The sequence below is a fragment of the Pseudophryne corroboree genome, chromosome 3 (assembly GCF_028390025.1).
Source record: "Pseudophryne corroboree isolate aPseCor3 chromosome 3, aPseCor3.hap2, whole genome shotgun sequence".
Lineage (NCBI taxonomy): Eukaryota > Metazoa > Chordata > Amphibia > Anura > Myobatrachidae > Pseudophryne > Pseudophryne corroboree.
The window spans coordinates 323,838,925-323,857,900 of NC_086446.1; positions in this window are offsets into that span (position 1 = coordinate 323,838,925).

Here is an 18,976-nt window from a genome sequence, read left to right on the forward strand (position 1 = left end):
GTGTGCTTACATCACAAAAGCAGGCTACTGTCCACTGTTTTAATGTCAAGTTCTTAGTCCATATGAGTCAGTGGTAATTGTCTTTGAGATATATATATATATATATATATATATATATATATATATATATAGAGAGAGAGAGAAAGAGAGAGAGAGTGAGAAAGATAGATTATCACGGTCCAGATATGTGTGTTATGTGTGTGTATAAAAATACAGTATATATCTATATATGTATCTCTCACAAAGACACACACGTAACACACCTTGTACACACTGTACATACCAGTGCTTTTCGGTGGGGTGAGGCAGGTGAGGTAGAGCCTTTCCTGTCATACTAACATATATTTCAGAGGTTTGATTATATAAAGTGTATGACAAATACAAAGAATATATCAGAAATATCTATTTTGTATTATTCAAATCATTTTAAAAGTCAAAATTCTGGAGTAAAAAGTCTATGGCAGGTGAGGTAGTGCCTTACCTGCTACCTTTTCTGCGCATTTCTGACCAAATTTTCAGCAATATATACTGCTGCACCTGTGTATAATGCCCACATGAACCCGTTGATCCATATATTGTGTGCAAAACTGGCTCTAGTACTAGCCAGTGCCACCTGAGCCATTTTCCTCACAGCACGTCCCTGGTACGTACATACATGCAAACAAACAAACACACAAACATACCTAGTGCACGGCTGACATGAGAAGATAGAAAGCCACTAGCCAGGTCACTGCAGAATGTGAGGAGTGGGATGCATTATAGAAGGAGCTGCTGTGGCTGAGCATGCGCAGCAGGGGTTAAAGTGTGTGTGTGTGTGGGGGGGAATGGGGCAGAACTAAGGTCAATCACCTGTTCCATCAACTAGTTTCACCTCCTCCACAGCAATGCACAGTAATTCCAAAAGAAAAGCCTGCCCATCACATACGTCAATAGATGATGCAGGTTAAGCTAGTGCCACCTCCCATCTTCCTCACGTCCTGGCAGCTTCATGGTCTTCCTCCACCTGTGGCACTCACTGGTACTCACACATGCTGTGTCTGTCAGACAGTGTTCGTCCCCTCCTCAGTCCCTGCAGCTCCCTTTTCTGGCACTGCATATGTGATGTCATGCCATAACCGCTGCTGAGGTGAAGAGCCATGAAGAGGTGCAGGCTCTGTACATGCTAAAGACAAGATGAGAAGGGGCTGGGGGTACGCAGAGAGGCAGAGAAGCTTTGGGGGGACACAGGGCATGGAGTGGCTGGCGGGATATGGGCATGAGCTGCTGGAGTGACAGCGGAAGAGATGTGCATAAGGGGCACTACTGTGGGCATTATGTGTATTAGGGGCTCTACTGTGAGAATGATGTGTATAAGCGGTACTTCTGTGGGGATTATGTGTTAGGGGCATTATGTGCAAAAGTGGCACTACTACGGTGGGCAGGGCCGGCTCCAGGCATGTTCGACTAGAGCGGCCGCGCGGGGCGCCACTCTTACAGGGCGCCGCACGCTGCGGCCGCCATTTTCCTGCCTGGAGCCAGCCTCTGTGTGTCCGACTCCGACTCCCGGCCGCTTGTGTGCGCGCTATGCAGCGCGCTGTGCGGCGCCGGCGTCTGACGTTGGACGCCGGCGCCGCGCAGCGTGCATAGCGCGCACACAGTTTTGTTCCTCCGTCCGCGGCCCGCCCACAGCAGTATTCCCGGCTCCCAGCAGCACCGCAGTGTCAGTGACAGACAGGTAAGTTAAAATCTGTCTGGCACTGTGTGGGGCCGTTTATTTTTCTGGCACTGTGGGGGCATTATTTTTCTGGCACTGTGGGGGCATATCTTCACTGTCCGGGCATTATTTTTCTGGCACTGTGGGGGCATTGTTTTTCTGGCACTGTGGGGGCATATCTGCACTGTGGGGGCATTATTTTTCTGGCACTGTGGGGGCATATCTGCACTGTGGGGGCATTATTTTTCTGGCACTGTGGGGGCATATCTGCACTGTGGGGGCATTATGTTTCTGGCACTGTGGGGGCATTATTTTTCTGGCACTGTGGGGGCATTGTTTTTCTGGCACTGTGGGGGCATATCTGCACTGTGGGGGCATTATTTTTCTGGCACTGTGGGGGCATTATTTTTCTGGCACTGTGGGGGCATATCTGCACTGTGGGGGCATTATTTTTCTGGCACTGTGGGGGCATTATTTTTCTGGCACTGTGGGGGCATATCTGCACTGTGGGCATTATTTTTCTGGCACTGTGGGGGCATATCTGCACTGTGGGGGCATTATTTTTCTGGCACTGTGGGGGCATATCTGCACTGTGGGGGCATTATTTTTCTGGCACTGTGGGGGCATATCTGCACTGTGGGGGCATTATTTTTCTGGCACTGTGGGGGCATATCTGCACTGTGGGGGCATTATTTTTCTGGCACTGTGGGGGCATATCTGCACTGTGGGGGCATTATTTTTCTGGCACTGTGGGGGCATATCTGCACTGTGGGGGCATTTATGTTTCTGGCACTGGGGGCATTTATGTATCTGGCACTGTGGGGGCATATCTGCACTGTGGGGGCTTTTATGTTTTGTGGCACGGCGGGCATTTATTTATCTGGCACTGTGGGGGCATTTATGTATCTGGCAGTTATGTATCTGGCACTGTGGGGTCATTGATGCATCTGGCACTGTGGGGGCACTTATGTATCTGGCATTGTGTGGTCATTTATGTATCTGGCATTGTGGGGGCATTTATGTATCTGGCACTGGGGGCATATCTGCACTGTGTGGCCATTTATGTATCTGGCACTACTGGGGGGCATGTCACGTGTAGCTGGCACTGCTGGGGGGTATGTCACGTGTAGCTGGCATTGCTGGGGGGCATGTCACGTGTAGCTGGCACTGCTGGGGGGCATATCATGTAGTGTATCTACTAGGCGTCTGTGGCTATGCAATGTGTCTATCGTGCGCTGCCTGGCGCAAAGTGTCTATCGTGCGCTGCCTGGCGCAAAGTGTCTATCGTGCTCTGCCTGGCGCAAAGTGTCTATCGTGCTCTGCCTGGCGCAAAGTGTCTAACGTGCTCTGCCTGGCGCAAAGTGTGTAGGAGGTTCTACCTGGTGCAATGTGTATTAGCTGCACTACTATGTGGTGTAATGCGAATTGCCACTACTCTGTGGTCATGCACCTTCCCCACGAAGCAACGGCCCTAAATTTTTGCTGCGCGCCTTCGGCGCGCACTGTCCCTGCTTCAGCATGTGGGTGGAGGAGCACCAAGCATTACAGTATGTACATCATTTTGCCCTCCTTACTTAAAAATGTGCCCTCCTTGTGATCAGCACCCTGCCCTAAAACGTGAACACTATCATGTGTAGCTGGCACTGCTGGGGGTCTATTGTGTGTAGCTGGCACTGTTGAGGGGCATGTCATGTGTAGCTGGCACTGCTGCGGGGCATGTCATGTGTAGCTGGCACTGCTGCGGGGCATGTCATGTGTAGCTGGCACTGCTGCGGGGCATGTCATGTGTTGCTGGCACTGCTGCGGGGCATGTCATGTGTAGCTGGCACTACACTGGAGACATTGTGTGTAAGGAACACTACTGTGGCTGTTCTGCATAAGGCTGCTAATTGTGTGCATAGAGGGGGTGTGAAAAAATATATTTATTTATAGTTTAATAATATGAAGTTACGAGGCCACACCCACTTTCCCAGGAGGCCACGCCCACTTTTCCCGAAGCGCGCGCGCGCCTTCGGCGCGCGCATAGGGGTTAGGGGGCGCTTTTACATTTTCTCGCACAGGGTGCTAGTAGGCCTGGAGCCGGCCCTGACGGTGGGCATTATGTGTAAGGGGCACTACTGTGTGCATTGTGTATAAGGGGTACGACCAGAGGCGGATTGGCCATATGGTCTACAGGGAAGATTCCCGGTGGGCCGACGCACCCGTGGGGCCCGTTTTGTTTGAGGACAAGTGGTCCTTTTTATAGACATAATGAATAAGATGCAAAATAATTTGCATATATGAAAATGACTTTGCCACTTAGTCTGTGATTGCAGATGATCTAGTGTATGCTCTGTCTGCCTGCTTGGCTGACATATAAGATTGAGTGAATAGTGATTGGGATACGCGGTTGGTGTAATAAGCAAGAAAATATATCTTTCTAAAGAATGATATAGTTTCCTAAATTATAAAGGTGTATCATATAATGTGCTCATAACATTTAATTTTATTTCCTTTTAACTTCCCCTTGATGCTGGACATGCCCACTATCTGGAAAGTCTTGAGGGGAGGGTGCTGCTGCCATGGCCCATGGCTAGATCTTACACCTCTGGTGCTGCCCAAGTGGGGCCACTAGTACAAATTTTTCCAGGGCTGCTTTTTGTTCCCAATCCGCCCCTGGGTACGACGGTGTAGCATACAGTGAATACAGGGAACTACTGAGTGATGTAACATGAATAAGGTGCACTACAATGTGGTGTAATATTAATCAGGGGCACTACATGCAATGTAATGTGAATAAGATTGTGCTAGAGTGTGGCGTCATTTGAATTGGGGGTACTATTGTGTGACCACACCCCTTAGGGGACCACTGACCGTTTATAAAGTATTGGAGGCAGGGCACCAATTAATAGTTTGCAAGGGGTGGGGAAAACCCTAGCACTGGTCCTGGATCTGCCTATTGGGAAAGAGTAGGTGGCATAGGAAATGAGTTCCACCCCCTCTCCAGGACCACTTTAAGCCCAGATGCGCAGTAGCTCCCATGCTCCTCCGAACATTTGTTGCAGAGAGCTCTGCTGATGAGCTCCCTGCAGCAACAGCTATGACCGCGATCACAGTTTGTATTGAGATGGGCACACAAAGATTTTTTTTTTCAAAAGTAATTGGTGGGTGAGGTATGGAGGTGAAAAACCTCTATAAAGGTATTCTAATTCACTATGGTCTACAGCAACATGATCTAGTTCCCATGCTTAACCACAAGTTGTAAAAAGTGTGACAAAATTGAACTTCCATTAAATAAACTCACTGTCACCCTCATTACACTGTGTTCCTGACTGTCCCAGAAAAATTGCAGGAGCAGATTTTATTAGTGAACAATAGCAAGCTTGTATAAACTGCTTCCATCAACAAAATCTTAGGCAATATGCTGCTTCCAACTCATTGTAATTATCAACATACTGTTACGGTTTCTGCCAGTTTGTTGCTTCTTTCTAATCTAGTGAAAAATGTTTGCAATAAAGTGCCTTTAAGCTTCTATAATCTACTTTCATTAATAAGATTGTTTATTTTAAAGCAGATTATGTATTGCCTTGCATGGATATTTCCATAACATTGGATATTTATTGCTGTTTGTTAGGAACTATATTCAGAATTAAAATATAGGTAATAATACACAATTAGAGTATGATCTACATTTGGTTTAGATGAATATAGAAATGTTATATTGTAGGGGGTTTGATACGCTTTACCGGTGTTTGGGATGCCGGCGATCAGAATACTGGCTGCTGCATCCCAACGGGGAGAATTTTGACAGGGGGTAAATAAGTATACTTACCCTCCCCCAATACCCCCCTAACTCTAACCCTCCCTTCCCGCAGCCTAACCCTAACCCACCCTGGTGCTGCCTAAATCTTACCCTCCTCTGCAGCCTAACCCTAATTCTCCCCGGGGGCAGGCCCAGTGACAGCGGGGTACAAAGGGGACAGCTGTACCGGGCCCCAATGCTCAGGGGGGCCCCAAGGATCAGGAGCACAAAAACTGAGCTCCAGTACCTAACAATGTTTTTAAACCATGTGTTCCAGTGTCTGTCCACCCGTAAAATGAAGTAAAAAAACTACCAATCACCCCAACTTGGAAGCAATCCCCCCCACCTCGTCCCTTGGTCTGGTCCATATGGGCAGCGCTGCGCTACCCCGTCATGCCGCTGGAGTCGCCGCCAGTACCCCACATATGGACGGCATCTCCTGCATTTGCCCTGGACAGGTACCGCAGGAGAATGTCTGGTAACCATATAACGGATGGGAGGTATTGTATCATGGGCTTGACACCGGGAGAAGTGGCTGCACACTGGGGCTCCTCTCTGTGTGTGTGTGGGCCCATGTATAGTGTCAGTGTGTGTGTGTGTGTGTGTGTGTGTGTGTGTGTGTGTGTGTGTGTGTGTATGGAACCCCATATAGTGTCACTGTGTGTGTGTGGATCCCCGTATAGTGTCAGTGTGTGTGTGTGTATGGATCCCTGTATAGTGTCAGTGTGTGTGTGTGTGTGTATGTGTGTACAGACCCCTGTATAGTGTCAGTGTGTGTGTATGGACCTTGGTATACTGTCAGTGTTTGTGTGCGTGCGGACCCCTGTATAGTGTCAGTGTGTGTTTGTATGGACCCCGGTATAGTGTCAGTGTATGTGTGTGTATGGACCCCTGTATAGTGTCAGTGTGTGTGTGTGTGTACGGACCCCTGTATAGTGTCAGTGTGTGTGCGTGTATGGACCCCTGTAAAGTGTCAGTGTGTGTATGTACCCCGGTATAGTGTCAGTGTATGTGTGTACGGACTCCTGTATAGTGTCAGTGTATGTGTGTGTGTATGGGCCCCTGTATAGTGTCAGTGTGTGCTTGTATGGATCCCCATATAGTATCAGTGTATGTGTGTTTATGGACCCCTGTATAGTGTCAGTGTGTGCGTGTGTGTACGGACCCCTGTATAGTGTCAGTGTGTGTGCGTGTATGGACCTCTGTATTTTTTTATTTGCCCTGGGCGCCTTTAACCCTAGTTATGCCACTGCCCTCTTTTTGTCACCAGACAGAATATTGCCTAGGGCATCAAAACAGTTAGGGCCGGAGGTGCAATCCAAATTTTGATCCGATTGTCCGTTTGGGGATTATCGTTCACACAACGCAAGCCACGCATCGGTAATGATGTCATTATGTCAATCCCCTTTTCATCCCCTTAGGGGAGGTTTATTAAAATTCTGTTTACGTAGTTTTCCTATTTCCCATCTGAAGAATACCTATGTTACATTTCAGCTTCCTAACATATCGGGAAGTAAGAGAATTAGTGATGAGTCAGTCAGTGAGTGAGGGCTTTCACATTTATATATATATATATATATATATATATATATATATTAGTAGGGATGAGCGGGTTCGGTTCTCTGAGAACCGAACCCTACTGAACTTCACCATTCGAGCCCAGATTCGAGTCAGGCTCGGGTTTTCCTGCCTGACTCGGAAACCAGAATGAGGCAAAATGTCATCATCCCGCTGTCGGATTCTCGCGGGGTTTGGATTCCATATAAAGAGCCGCGCGTCCCCGCCATTTTCACTCCGGCATTGGAGAGTGTAGAGAGTGGACGTGTCTCCGTTCTCTCAGTGTCCTCAGTGTCCGTGTCTTGTGCTGAATCTGTCCAGTCACAGTACTTGTGTCCTCTGCTGCCATATGTCCAGTGGTGCTGTATAGGGTGCTGTGTTGTGCTGCATCAGTCCAGTCACAGTGGTGGTGGCCTCTGCTGCCATTTATCCAGTGTTGCTCTATAACAAGTCCCTTACAGTGTTGCTGTGTTGTCCTGCATCAGACCAGTGGTAGTGTCCTGTGCATCAGTCAGTCCAGTGACCATTCACAGTGGTGGTGTCATCTGCTGCCATATGCCCAGTGCTGCTGTATAATTATCCGTGTTGTCCTGCATCAGACCAGTGCTAGTGTCATGTGCATCAGCCATCAGTCATTCCAGTGACCAGGCAATCACAGTGGTATACGCTGCTGCTATATGTCCACTGCTACAGTATAATAATAATAATAATAATAACAACAACAACAAGTCCCTTACAGTGTTGCTGTGTTGTCCTGCATCAGACCAGTGGCATACACTCCAGCATTTTACACATAAAAATCGGTACAAATGAGAAAAGGGGGCATGGCCACAGGTAAAGGGGGCATGGTCACGCCCCTTTTCCTGTACTTTCAATGGAAGTTTGGAGAGCCAAAAATCGGTACAGACCATAAAAAAAGGTACTGTATTTATTAAAAAGGTACAGTTGGAGGGTATGCAGTGGTAGTGTCCTGTGCATCAGCCATCAGTCATTCCTGTGTTATATAACTCCAGAAAAATAATGGAGAACAAAAATTTGGAGGATAAAATAGGGAAAGATCAAAGACCACTTCCTCCTAGTGCTGAAGCTGCTGCCACTAGCCATGACATAGACGATGAAATGCCATCAACCTCGTCTGCCAAGGCCCATGCCCAATGTGATAGTAGAGGGCATGTAAAATCCAAAGAGCCAAAGTTCAGTAAAAAGACCCCAAAAAAGAAATTTAAATGGTCTGTGGAGAAACATAACCTTGCCAATATGCCATTTACGTCACGGAGTGGCAAGGAACGGCTGAGGCCCTGGCCTATGCTCATGACTAGTGGTTCAGCTTCACATGACGATGGAAGCCCTCATCCCCCGCTAGAAAAATTAAAAGAGTTAAGCTGGAAAAAGCACAGAATAGAAATGTGCGTTCTGAGATGGTATCACAAATCCCCAAGGAGAGTCCAAGTGTGTCAGCGGTTGCGATGCCTGACCTTTCCAACACTGGACGGGAAGAGGTGGCTGCTTCCACCATTTGCACCCTCCCTGCAAGAGCTGGAAGGAGCACCCACAGTCCAGTTCCTGATATTGAAATTGAAGATGTCACTGTTGAAGTACACCAGGATGAGGATATGGGTGTTGCTGGCGCTGAGGAAGAATTTGACGATGAGGATTCTGATGGTGATGTGGTTTGTTTAAGTCAGGCACCAGGGGAGTCACCTGTTGTCCGTGGGATGAAGAAGCCCATTGTGATGCCTGGGCAAACTACCAAAAAAGCCACCTCTTCAGTGTGGAATTATTTCTCCACAAATCCGGACAACAGGTGTCAAGCCATCTGTTGCCTCTGTCAATCTGTAATAAGTAGGGGTAAGGATGTTAACCACCTAGGAACATCCTCCCTTATACGTCACCTGCAGCGCATTCATCATAAGTCAGTGTCAAGTTGTGAAACTTTGGGTAAGAGCGTAAGCAGTCCACTGACACCTAAATCCCTTCTTCCTCTTGTACCCAAGCTCCTTCAAACCACACCACCAACTCCCTCAATGTCAACTTCCTCTTCAGCCATGAATGTCAGAAGTCCTGCAGGCCATGTCACTGTCAAGACTGAGGAGTCCTCTCCTAACCGGGATTCCTCAGGAGGATCCTTGAGTGGCACGCCTACTGCTGCCGTTGCCGCCGCCGCTGTTATTGCTGCTGGGAGTCGATCATCATCCCAGAGGGGAAGTCGGCAGACCACTTGTACTACTTCAACTAAGCAATTGACTGTCCAACAGTCCTTTGTGAGGAAGACGAAATATGACAGCAGTCATCCCGTTGCAAAGCGGATAACTGAGGCCTTGACACTTATGTTGGTGATAGACGTGCATCCGGTATCCTCCATTAGTGTAGTGGGATTTAGACAATTGATGGAGGTATTGTGTCCCCGGTACCAAATCCCATCTAGGTTCCACTTCACTAGGCAGGCGATACAGAGAATGTACAAAGACGTCAGAAAAAGAGTCACCAGTGTTCTACAAAATACGGTTGTATCCAGTGTCCACTTAACCACGGACATGTGGACAGAGCCGGCCCTAACCAATATGATGCCCTAGGCAAGATTTTGGCTGGTGCCCCCTAGCACCACCACTGGTTCCGCCTCTGACCTTGCACCTCTTTCCCAGTACCACTACCCCTCATCCATAGCAGTCCTTATTTTGGTGTTTGTACCCCCTATATTTTAAATAGGAACAGTTTGCACATTTGGTGCACAGCCCAAAAAGGGGTGTGTTTTTGCTGGCAAGGGGCATGGCCACACAATAGTAACCCCAATTCCAATTACGCCACACAGTACTGCAACTTTATTCACATTTGATCATGCAATAGTGTCCATAATTCATATTACATTCCACAGTAGTATCACTTTACCTTATAAAAACATCACTCCTCACAGTAGAGCCCCTTATTCACATTACATCACACTGAATTCCTCCTTATTCACATTACACCACACCCTATTGCTCTTTATTCACATTAGATGACACAGTAGTGCCCTTTCTATATGCAATGCCACACAGTAGAGCACCTTATACACATAATGCCACACAGTAATGTCCCTTACACATATGAGACACATTATTAATGTCCTTATATACATAATGCGCCTTACACATTATGACAACCTTTATTAATGCCCTTTTACACATAATGTCCTACACATATGCTGCACATTATTAATGCCCTTATACACATAATGACATACATACAGTAGTACCGTTGCACATATGCCGCACATTAATAATGCCCTTATACACATAATGACACACATAGTGCCCCTTACACATATGTTGCACATTAGTCAATCTAGAGGGCTATACACTGTTTAGGAGAGACAGACTAAATAAAAAGGGTGGAGGGGTGTGTCTTTACGTAAAGCCGTTTTTAAAACCTAATATATGGGAAGATATTCAGGAGGGGACTGTAGACACTGTCGAGACATTATGGGTAGAAATTGCATGCGGGGAAAAAGGAATAAAAAAGTTAGTATTGGGTGTATGCTATAGGCCGCCTGGTATCAACGCATCTGATGATGAATTGTTACTAAAGCAAATTGAAAGAGCAGCAGGAGTTGGAGACATAGTAGTGATGGGAGATTTTAACTATCCAGAGATAAACTGGAAAAACGACTTATGTGATACTGCTAGGGGCAATATGTTTTTAAACACACTTAATGATAACTACTTAGTCCAACTAATTGAGGAACCAACTAGGTACAGTGCAATCTTAGACCTGGTATTAACAAACAATGGGGATTTGGTATCAGGTATTATAGTAGGGGAACCCATAGGAAACAGCGACCACAATATGGTCACATTCAATATCAGTTTCTATAAACAGCCCTATACTGGCTCAACTAGGACTTTAAACTTTAGCAAAGCAAATTTTTAAAAGATGAGAGTATTTTTCAGGGATATTGAATGGGAAGGTTTGATTTTAGGAAAAAATACTACGGAGAAATGGGAGGTACTAAAATTCCTGCTAGCTAAAAATACACTCAAATGTATTCCTATGAGTAGCAAAAAAAGGAATAAAAATCATAAACCGATGTGGCTTAACAAAAAGATTAAGGAACTTATGGGCAAGAAAAGGCGAGCATTTAAAAAATACAAATCTGACGGGGAAGCAGAGTCATTTCAGCACTATAAGGAATGTAACAAAATTTGCAAAAAGGAAATAAGAGCGGCTAAAGTAGAAACTGAAAAACTAGTAGCAAAGGAAAGCAAAGCGAATCCCAAAAAATTATTTAAATACATTAATAGCAAGAGATTAAAGAAGGAGAGTATAGGCCCTTTAAAAGACAAGTTGGGAGTCTTAAGCAAAAATGATAATGACATAGCGGACACACTAAATGAGTTTTTTTCAACAGTATTCACTAGAGAGGACCCAATTCAGGGACTGACACAATCTCAATAATGAGAATATCACACTGATAGGTACTTATTTAAGCGAGGAAGTAGTCTGTGACCGATTAAAACATTTAAAGATTAATAAATCACCAGGGCCCGATGGCATTCATCCAAGGGTTCTAATGGAGCTTCACTCTGAACTGGCAAAACCGCTATCTTTGATCTTTAAGGATTCAGTTATATCAGGTATGGTTCCCAAAGACTGGCGTATAGCGGAAGTAGTGCCTATATTCAAAAAGGGAAGTAAAGCTGAACCAGGTAATTATAGACCAGTTAGTCTTACATCTATAGTGGGGAAAGTATTGGAAGGTATTCTAAGAGATAGTATTCAGAAGTTCCTTGAAACCAATAAGGTCATTAAAAGGAATCAACATGGGTTTATGAAGGACAGATCCTGTCAAACCAACTTACTTGGCTTTTATGAAACAGTAAGCGCAAACCTAGATCAGGGTAAAGACGTGGATGTAATCTTTTTAGACTTTGCCAAAGCGTTCGATACTGTACCACACATGAGACTTATCTACAAGCTACAAGAATCAGGGCTAGGAAGCACAATATGCACTTGGGTCAAAAACTGGTTAGATAATAGGGAGCAGCGCGTTGTGGTTAATGGATCTTTTTCAACTTGGACTGAAGTGCTAAGTGGTGTGCCGCAAGGCTCAGTATTAGGACTGCTATTGTTCAATATTTTCATTAACGACCTAACAGAAGGTCTAGAGAGCATGGTGTCAATTTTTGCAGATGATACCAAATTGTGTAAGGCTATAAATACAGAGGAGGATGCCGAGTCTCTTCAGAACGACTTAGTTAAATTAGAAGCATGGGCAGCCAAATGGAGAATGCGCTTCAACACAGACAAGTGTAAGGTAATGCACTGTGGTAACAAGAACAAAAATTACACCTACCTACTAAATGGGGTAAAATTAGGGGATTCTGTACTGGAAAAGGACTTAGGTGTCCTCATAGATAGCAAGCTAAGCAGTAGTACCCAAAGTAGGACTGCAGCAAAGAAGGCTAATAAGATATTAGCATGCATAAAACGGGGTATTGATGCTAGGGACGAGAGTATTATACTCCCGTTATATAAATCACTAGTGAGGCCACACCTTGAATACTGTGTACAATTCTGGGCACCGTACTACAAAAAGGATATCCTGGAGCTTGAAAAGGTACAGAGGAGGGCGACCAAACTAATTAAGGGCATGGAGACGATGGAATACAAGGAAAGGCTTGAAAGACTAGGCATGTTTACATTGGAAAAGCGGAGACTAAGAGGGGATATGATCAACATCTACAAATATATAAGGGGACAATACACAGAGCTTGCGCGGGACCTGTTTTTGGTTAGATCAACACAGAGGACTCGTGGACACTCGCTCAGGTTAGAGGAGATTCCGCACAATACGGCGTAAAGGCTTTTTCACGGTAAGGACAATACGTGTTTGGAATTCCCTGCCCGAGGGAGTTGTAATGGCGGAATCTGTCAACACCTTTAAGAATGGGTTAGATAAATTCCTAATGGATAAGGATATCCAGGGGCATGGTGCATAGTCATGCATTATAGTTACTATAAATAGGGATAAAATGCAATGGCTGACAGCAGCATCAGTCAGAAATTTTAGTCAAATCATCATGCATAGGAGACCACAAATAGGTTGAACTCGATGGACAATTGTCTTTTTTCAACCTCAGATACTATGTTACTATGTAGTAATGCATTTTTACATGAACACATAATGCTCCTTACACATATTCTGAACACTACTGTACAACCAACCCACTCACATGCACACAGCACTCACACTGCCACTAACACTGTGACCTCTGCCTCTGTTTGGATACAGATGTGTCCTCATAAATATTTCCTCAATGCTAACGTCGGGCACATTTTTTTTAATGAAAATGCATGTTATTTGCCTTGCTATGTGGCTAGGATGCAGAAGCAGCTTCTGCTGATTAAAATGATATGCGGCATGCCTATATACTGTGTGGGACTGTAGCTGTCTCTGCATATGAAATGCTACACACAGAATATAGGCATGCCACATATCATTTTAATCAGCAGAAGCTGCTGACGCCCCTAGGCATATCAAATGCCATAGGCAATTGCCTAGTATGCCTATGGCCGGCTCTGCATGTGGAACAGGGCAGACTAAGGATTATATGACTGTGACAGGCCTCTGGGTAGATGTATGGCCTCCCGCAGCAACAACAGCAGCGGCAACAGTAGCAGCATCTCGCAAATGCCAACTCGTTCCTAGGCAGGCTAAGCTATGTATCACAGCTTTCCGTAAGAAGCACACAGCTGACAACCTCTTACGGAAACTGAGGGACATCATCGCAGAATGGCTTACCCCAATTAGACTTTGTTGGGGATTTGTGATATCGGACAACTCCACCAATATTTTGCGTGCATTACATCTGGGCAAATTCCAGCACGTCCCATGTTTTGCACATACAATTAATTTAGTGGTGCAGAATTTTTTGAAAAATGACAGGGGTGTACAGGAGATGCTGTCGGTGGCCTTAAAAATTGCAGGCCACTCTTGACATACTGCCACAGCGTGCCGAAGACTGGAGCGCTAGCAAACACTCCTGAACCTGCGCTGCCATCAACTGAAGGGGATCCGGTCTGAAGGTCGACACTGTCTAGGTCGACAATGTTTAGGTCGACCACTATAGGTCGACAGTCACTAGGTCGACATGGATGGAAGGTCGACAGGGTTTCTAGGTCGACATGTGCTAGGTCGACAGGTCTAAAGGTCGACATGAGTTTTTAAAAAATGTTTTATTTTTTTTTATTTTTTCATACTTAACGATCCACGTGGACTACGATTGGAACGGTAATCTGTGCCGAGCGAAGTGGTAGCGGAGTGAAGGCACCATGCCCGAAGCATGGCGAGCACAGCGAGCCATGCGAGGGGATGCGGTGCACTAATTGGGGTTCCCGGTCACTCTACGAAGAAAACAACACAAAAAAAAATTAAACCTCATGTCGACCTTTAGACCTGTCAACCTAGAAACCCTGTCGACCTTCCATCCATGTCGACCTAGTGACTGTCGACCTATAGTGGTCGACCTAAACATTGTCTACCTAGATACTGTCGATTTGATGAACCACACCCAACTGAAGCAAGAGGTAGTAACGAGGTGGAATTCAACACTTTATATGCTTCAGAGGATGGAGGAGCAGCAAAAGGCAATTAAAGCCTATACATCCACCTACGATGTAGGCAAAGGAGAGGTAATGCACCTGACTCAAGCGCAGTGGAGAATGATTTCCGTCTTGTACAAGGTTCTCCAACCCTTCGAACTTGCCACACGTGAAGTCAGTTCAGACACTGCCAGCTTGAGTCAGGTCATTCCCCTCATCAGGCTTTTGCAGAAGCAACTGGAGAAACTGAAGGAAGAGCTATGACGGAGCGATTCCGCAAAGTATGTGGGACTTGTGGATGGAGCCCTTCATTCGCTTTGCCAGGATTCAAGGGTGGTCAATCTGTTGAAATCAGAGCACTACATTTTGGCCACCGTGCTCGATCCTAGGTTTAAAGCCTACGTTGTTTCTCTCTTTCCGGCAGACACAAGTCTGCAGAGGTGCAAAGACCTGCCGGTATGTAAATTGACAACTCAAACGGAACGTGACCCGTCATCAGCTCCTCCTTCAATTTCTTTTGCCACTGGGGCTGCAAGGAAAAGGATAAGATTTCCTAGCCCAACCGCTGGCGGTGATGCAGGACAGTCAGGAGCGAAAGCTGACATCTGGTCCGGACTGAAGGACCTGCCAATGATTACTGACATGTCTACTGTCACTGCATATGATTCTGTCACCATTGAAAGAATGGTGTAGGATTATATGAGTGACAGCATCCAAGTAGGCATGTCAGACAGTCCGTACGTATACTGGCAGGAAAAAGAGGCAATTTGGATGCCCTTGTGCAAACTGGCTTTATTTTTCCTAAGTTGCCCCCCCTCCAGTGTGTACTCCAAAAGAGTGTTTAGTGCAGCCGGTAACCTTGTCAGCGATCAGAATAGGAGGTTACTTCCACAAAATGTGGAGAAGAGGATGTTCATCAAAATGAATGATAAATTCCTCCGGGAAGACCTTTACCAGCAATTGCCTCCAGAAAGTACAGAGGGACCTGTGATGGTGGATTCCAGTGGGGACGAATTAATACTCCGTGAGGAGGAGGATTTACACAGTGAAAGGGGTGGGAATCGGAGGATGAGGATGAGGTCGACATCTTGCCTCTGTAGAGCCAGTTTGTGCAAGGAGAGATTGATTGCTTCTTTTTTTGGTGGGGGCCCAAACAAACCAGTCCTTTCAGCCACAGTCGTGTGGCAGACCCTGTCGCTGAAATGATTGGTTTGTTAAAGTGTGCATGTCCTGTTTATACAACATAAGGGTGGGTTAGAGGGCCCAAGGACAATTCCATCTTGCCCTTTTTTCTCTTCTCATCATGTGCTGTTTTGGGACTATTTTTTTAAAGTGCCATCCTATCTGACACTTCCGTATATGTCCAGTGGTACTGCCATTTAATTCCAGTGATTTGGACGTATAATTCCAGTGATTTTGCAGTGTAATTCCAGTGATTTCTCTATCGTCCTAGTGGATGCTGGGGTTCCTGAAAGGACCATGGGGAATAGCGGCTCCGCAGGAGACAGGGCACAAAAGTAAAGCTTTCCGATCAGGTGGTGTGCACTGGCTCCTCCCCCTATGACCCTCCTCCAAGCCAGTTAGATTTTTGTGCCCGGCCGAGAAGGGTGCAATCTAGGTGGCTCTCCTAAAGAGCTGCTTAGAGAAAGTTTAGCTTAGGTTTTTTATTTTACAGTGAGTCCTGCTGGCAACAGGATCACTGCAACGAGGGACTTAGGGGAGAAGAAGTGAACTCACCTGCGTGCAGGATGGATTGGCTTCTTGGCTACTGGACATCAGCTCCAGAGGGACGATCACAGGTACAGCCTGGATGGTCACCAGAGCCTCGCCGCCGGCCCCCTTGCAGATGCTGAAACATGAAGAGGTCCAGAATCGGCGGCAGAAGACTCCTCAGTCTTCTAAAGGTAGCGCACAGCACTGCAGCTGTGCGCCATTTTCCTCTCAGCACACTTCACACGGCAGTCACTGAGGGTGCAGGGCGCTGGGAGGGGAGCGCCCTGGGAGGCAAATGAAAACCTATTTGGCTAAAAAATACCTCACATATAGCCTCCGGGGCTATATGGAGATATTTAACCCCTGCCAGAATACACTAAAGAGCGGGAGACGAGCCCGCCGGAAAAGGGGCGGGGCCTATCTCCTCAGCACACAGCGCCATTTTCCTTACACAGCTCCGCTGGTCAGGACGGCTCCCAGGTCTCTCCCCTGCACTGCACTACAGAAACAGGGTAAAACAAGAGAGGGGGGGCAAAATAGTGGCAAAAATTATATTATAAAAGCAGCTATGCAGGGAGCACTTATTATAAGGCTATCCCTGTCATATATAGCGCTTTTGGTGTGTGCTGGCAAACTCTCCCTCTGTCTCCCCAAAGGGCTAGTGGGGTCCTGTCTTCGTTAAGAGCATTCCCTGTGTGTCTGCTGTGTGTCGGTACGTGTGTGTCGACATGTATGAGGACGATATTGGTGTGGAGGCGGAGCAATTGCCAAATATGGGGATGTCACCTCCTAGGGGGTCGACACCAGAATGGATGCCTTTATTTATGGAATTACGGGATAGTGTCAACACGCTAAAGCAGTCGTTTGTCGACATGAGACGGCCGAACAATCAGTTAGTGCCTGTCCAGGCGCCTCAAACACCGTCAGGGGCTGTAAAACGCCCTTTGCCTCAGTCGGTCGACACAGACCCAGACACAGGCACTGATTCCAGTGGCGACGGTGACGAATCAACCGTATTTTCCAGTAGGGCCACACGTTATATGATTTTGGCAATGAAGGAGGCGTTACATTTAGCTGATACTACTGGTACCACTAAACAGGGTATTATGTGGGGTGTGAAAAAACTACCTATAGTTTTTCCTGAATCAGAAGAACTAAATGATGTATGTGATGAAGCGTGGGTTGCCCCCGATAAAAAGATGCTAATTTCAAAGAAGTTATTAGCTTTATACCCTTTCCCGTCAGAGGTTAGGGCGCGCTGGGAAACACCTCCTAGGGTGGATAAGGCGCTCACACGCTTATCTAAACAAGTGGCGTTACCCTCTCCTGAGACGGCCGCACTTAAAGATCCAACAGATAGGAGGATGGAAAATATCCAAAAAAGTATATACACACATACAGGTGTTATACTACGACCAGCTATAGCGTCAGCCTGGATGTGCAGTGCTGGAGTAGTTTGGTCAGAGTCCCTGATTGAAAATATTGATACCCTGGATAGGGACAATGTTTTACTGTCTTTAGAGCAAATAAAGGATGCATTTCTTTATATGCGTGATGCACAGAGGGATATCTGCACACTGGCATCACGGGTAAGTGCTATGTCCATTTCGGCCAGAAGAAGTTTATGGACGCGACAGTGGTCAGGCGATGCGGACTCAAAACGGCATATGGAAGTTTTGCCGTATAAAGGGGAGGAGTTATTTGGAGTCGGTCTATCAGATTTGGTGGCCACGGCTACAGCCGGGAAATCCACCTTTTTACCTCAAGCTACTCCCCAACAGAAAAAGACACCGACTTTTCAACCGCAGTCCTTTCGTTCCTTTAAAAACAAGAGAGCAAAGGGATATTCATATCTGCCACGAGGCAGAGGAAGGGGGAAGAGACACCAACAGGCAGCTCCTTCCCAGGAACAGAAGCCCTCCCCCGCTTCTACAAAAGCCTCAGCATGACGCTGGGGCTTCTCAAGCGGACTCGGGGGCGGTGGGCGGTCGTCTCAAGCATTTCAGCGCGCAGTGGGCTCACTCGCAGGTAGATCCCTGGATCCTGCAGATAATATCTCAGGGGTACAGGTTGGAACTAGAGACAGATCCGCCTCGCCGTTTCCTGAAGTCTGCTTTACCAACGTCCCCCTCCGAAAGGGAGACGGTTTTGGAAGCCATTCACAAGCTGTACTCTCAGCAGGTGATAGTCAAGGTACCTCTTCTACAACAAGGAAAGGGGTATTATTCCACTCTATTTGTGGTACCGAAGCCGGACGGCTCGGTAAGACCTATTCTAAATCTGAAGTCCTTGAACCTGTACATAAAGAAGTTCAAGTTCAAAATGGAGTCACTCAGAGCAGTGATAGCGAACCTGGAAGAAGGGGACTTTATGGTGTCCTTGGACATCAAGGATGCGTACCTCCACGTTCCAATTTACCCCTCACACCAGGGGTACCTCAGGTTCGTTGTACAAAACTGTCACTATCAGTTTCAGACGCTGCCGTTCGGATTGTCCACGGCACCTCGGGTCTTTACAAAGGTAATGGCCGAGATGATGATTCTTCTTCGAAGAAAAGGCGTATTAATTATCCCATACTTGGACGATCTCCTAATAAGGGCAAGGTCCAGAGAACAGCTAGAGAGGGGATTAGCACTGTCTCAAGAAGTGCTAAA